At 40.6% G+C, this 4286-nt stretch overlaps 1 protein-coding gene and 1 long non-coding RNA gene across 2 annotated transcripts in view; one reads left to right on the forward strand and one right to left on the reverse strand.

The window, feature by feature from the left end:
* The window catches only part of LOC106940591 (low affinity immunoglobulin gamma Fc region receptor II-like), a 16843-nt gene extending 13754 nt beyond the window's left edge, over positions 1-3089 (reverse strand). Inside the window, exon 1 of the mRNA XM_015023371.1 lies at positions 2975-3089. The gene's annotated coding sequence lies outside the window, so the exon portion shown is untranslated. The remainder of the gene's footprint in view (positions 1-2974) is intronic.
* The window catches only part of LOC106940593 (uncharacterized), a 12398-nt gene continuing 9011 nt past the window's right edge, over positions 900-4286 (forward strand). Inside the window, exons 1-2 of the long non-coding RNA XR_001423144.1 lie at positions 900-1191; positions 2572-2747. This is a non-coding gene — a long non-coding RNA (uncharacterized LOC106940593). The remainder of the gene's footprint in view (positions 1192-2571; positions 2748-4286) is intronic.

Here is a 4286-nt window from a genome sequence, read left to right on the forward strand (position 1 = left end):
GTGTTTCTCCTCACAGTTCCTCCATCAGAGCTGTTTTCATCCTCACAGATCAGAGTCACTGATTCTCCTTGGAAGAACTGAGATCTGCTGGGACTCACAGTCAGACGAACGGCTGGAAGGAAAAACTGCTGCTGGTTTTATTCTCATCTAAACTCCTAAACATCCTGTTTGTTTCAGCTGCTTCAAGCAGCAATAATCAGGTTACTAAAGATGTTCAACTACATGTAATGACTGGTTGGAGCATAAATGTTACAGTCATAATCTATGTAATATAATCAAGAGGACTGACTTCCTCTGCTTGGGAAGAATATAATTATAATATTTAGCTTCCAGTTTCTGCTTTCATGTCTTGTTAACAACATAAAGGAAAATATGTAATTCTGTCACTCAATAATCTAGAAAATGTTTAAACCAGAAAGTGATCAAACCTCGGCTGGGTGTGCAGAACAGCTCCAGGGTCAAAACTATAGAAAAGAGAAATTAGAATAAACTATAATAAATATAATAAACTAAATATGATTCTGATAAAATAGTTTCATAACTCAGATATAAATGATCATACAGATGTCATAACTCAAAGCTGGAGTCTGTACTTACAGAGCAGGAGCCTGGCAGATGTTTGCTTCATGGTTCCTGTCAGAGATCAACTGGTTGAATTGGTTTCAGTCAGAATCAGTCGGACCCTACTCTTCCTCTTCCTCCTCCTCTTCCTCCTACTCTTCCTCCTCCTCTGACGCTGTCAGGCTGCCTGAAGGTGAGAAAACGTTTAAATGATAAAAAGAAGCAAAATAACAAACATCAAAAGGTCAAACTACGTCTCCCAGAAGATGCTCTGGTCAAAGGTCAAAGTTCAGCTTGGCGTCCTTCCTTCAGCTCTGCGGCTGGCCACCAGAGGGCGCTGTTTGTCCAGGAACAGATCAGATGGTGGATGAAACCCTGGGTCAGTCCGTTAGGTGATATTAAACTACCAAAGATTAGAAACCATAACATGACATCAAATGTCTTCACATTATTACTGGACCAGGACATTTAGACCCGATATTAAACAGGAAGTCCACAAAGTCAATTAAAAGCTGTCAGCTGATCCAAAACTAGTTCTGATCAGGACTAGAAAAAGAGAATCTCTTTTTAGCTTCCCTTCATTGACTCCTTGTTAAAAAGTCCTGAACTTCTCCTGGACAAGAGCTACAGGTAAGTTTATCTGCAGTCATGTCCTCCATCAAGCTACAGTTAGCCAAAAAGCTAAGGTTAGCTGAAATGCTATCAGTAGCATTAGCATGGTGACCAACACTGACTCACTCAATGCTTTATATAAAGCTTAGTTTTGAAATAAATCACTGTTCAGTATGCAGACATTAGCATACAGGCTAAAATGAGCTAAAATGCTATGAATAACATGCATGTTATCACTACTAACATTGATTTACTGCATTCAGTAAATCAGTAAAATAAGTTGAGTTTCATCAAAATGAGCTAAAATTGAAATGTTAGCAAAAGTGCTAACAGGTGCAATCTGCTGTGTAAAAGCTAAAAATAGCTAAAGTGCTAATATTATTGTAAATGCTTCCAGTGCTACTGAGTTAACGTCTTTTTTCTCTGTCTGATGATTTTATGACAGCTGGAACATTTAAACATGGATCTTTATTCCTGTCCTCATCGATGGTCTGAGCTCTGCTGGCATTTAGGATTCAAACACAGTCTTGAGATTTCTGTAGCATCTGGATAAACTTAGAAAGAGCTTGTTGACCAAAAGCCTTCGCTATGACCAGTGGCTGCATCGGGTCTGGTCTGCTGATAATTAGTGAGCAGCTGTCCGTCTGTCCTCTGATTCAGCAACATGAAGCGGTCAGAACGTGTTCTCGTATCGGGAACATTTCCAGAGCATTGAGATGATCTCTGATCTCAGATTGTTCCTGTTTCACATCAGTTCTTCATTCAGTGGAACCGCAGAGAGATGCTGCACTCAGGCTGGTCAGATCAGTAAACTCTGCAAATATCGGAACCGTTTTTCTTCTGACTTCACTAAACTCTGCAGCAGTTTGAAAGGAAAACTTCAGCCCAGAGCATTTCCTGAAAGATTTTTGAAACCCAATGGAGGAGGTTAAAACATGACCACATATCATGTCTGTGGATTAAATATTTAGCAGTGGAGGTGAGTTTAAAATATTTTCAGCTGAAAACATGAAAATCTTCCAATGATCTACTTTGAAATGAAAGTTTTTCAAACTTTGGGATGTTTAATGTGAGCAGAATCGTCTTTGAACAGACGGCAGATTTAAACATTTACACAGCAAACATAAAAATATGGATTTTCAGGATTTTTCTTGTTTTTTGGCTAATTATGTTGATTTGAGACTCTAACAGAAGTTAAAACCTGCATCGTGTTGCATGTTCTGATTTAGTCATGATTTCTGTTCCTGTTGGCTCAGCCAGAGAAAAACCTGAATATTTCCAAACATGGTTCATATCTACTCTGTTAGCCCAACATGGTGTTAATGTTGCACAATGTGACGGTTTGCTGCTTCACTGGAGTCTGGACTCATTTTTATCCGGATGTTTCCGTGTCGTCAGGAACAGAACTGATCTTCAGTCTGGAAACCTGAGTTTCCTCCTCGTCTGCAGCTCCTCTTCATCGGTTCTTCGTTCTTTCTGTCCATCGCTGCTTCACTCCAGACCTGGTCTGATCATCCAGGAAGGATGTTCCTGTTTCTACCTGTTGCTGCCAGGTGGATGACCTTTGACATCAGGTGAACTGATTTATTATCAGGTTAAACTCATCATGTCTTTCCTTTGTCCCTGTATCTAATAAATGTAGATCAATAACATGCAGGTTCTGATCCTCTAAACTTAACTCTTTCACTGCTAAACATGAATCTTCAGCATGAGAATCATGATTTATTATGACAAAGATTTTAATCTTTATGAATCCGACTCCATGTTTAAATCTCAGAGCAAAGAGAAAATGTGGACTTACAGAGCAGGAATGATCCAGATGTTTCCTTCACCGTTTCTCTGAGATCTGAATGAATTAATGATGTTTTCTGTCAGACACACAGATGAAACCTCGTCTGTCTGAGACCAGACAGGAAAACGGAGCGCTCTCTCTCTCTCTCTCTCTCTCTCTCTCTCTTTTTTTTCCACAACAGAAACCTGAAATGAAACTGAAATCCTGCTGAGCCAGGAAAATATTTCTTTACAACTTTTTTTTATTTTCCAGTGAAAAAGATTTCTCTGAAATCTGTTCCTGTTTAACAGGAAGAGGGAAACCTGAAACCAGAACTGCTGAAGAACCACAGTGCTGGTTCTGGTTCTGGTTCTGTTGGACCTCAGTATTGACCACAACATTTTACTGAATCGACTGGAGAGTCGGGTCAGACTCTCCGGTCCAGTGCTCCACTGGTTCCAGCCTGATATAAAGAACTGGGATTACTTTGTTTAAATAAAAACCTTCTCATCAGAGAGGTCAAAGGTCACATGTGGGGACCAATCCTAGGACCCTCCTATTCAATATTTATCTTCTCCCACTGGCTCAGGTTATAACAGGAAATAAGATCAGCTACCATAAGGTAATTTTATTTATATAGCACATTTTCAGCAACAAGGCAGTTCAAAGTGTTTTACAGGAATTAAAAGGAAATGCAAACAAAATAAACCTGTCAAGAATGATGTGGTGGTTGAGGTGAGGAGAGACGCCGAGACCCAGGTTATGATGGAGATGATGGTGATTTAATGAAGATGAGCTCAGAACAGTCCAACACAGGCAGGACGGCAGAAAGATTAGCTCACAGCTAAACACCGGTAGCAACAGAAAAACCAGGACTGGAACCGAGAGCTCACGCTATCCAGGACTTAGCAGTTCACCTGGAGCGTCAAACAAGGAGCGACGAACACACAACGTTAGACAAGGAACCCACAAGAACACAGACAACAGGTGGGACTAAACACACACAGGGGTAATCAAGGGAACGAGACACAGCTGGGAACAATCAACGGGGAAGAAACAGAGACAGAGACTCACAGGGAACAGGATAACAAATAAACAGAAATAACTAAAAAAAAAAACACAGAAACACGGATCATGACAAAACCAAAGCAAACAGCACAAAAAAGAGGGAAGGACACATTAGGACAAATCGCAACATTCAGACAAAACAAAGGGCAAAACAAAGACATGAGTGAAGGCGGTGACGTCAAAGGGTCGTGAAACCAGGTGGCTGAGCCTCCGGGCAAAGTCCAGTAAAGGTGTTATCGAGGAATGATGTCCTTGGGAGCGCTCAGCTCCACAG

The sequence above is a fragment of the Poecilia latipinna genome, unplaced genomic scaffold (assembly GCF_001443285.1).
Source record: "Poecilia latipinna isolate Pla-1442-1.1 unplaced genomic scaffold, P_latipinna-1.0 Scaffold3290, whole genome shotgun sequence".
Taxonomy (NCBI): Eukaryota; Metazoa; Chordata; class Actinopteri; order Cyprinodontiformes; family Poeciliidae; genus Poecilia; species Poecilia latipinna.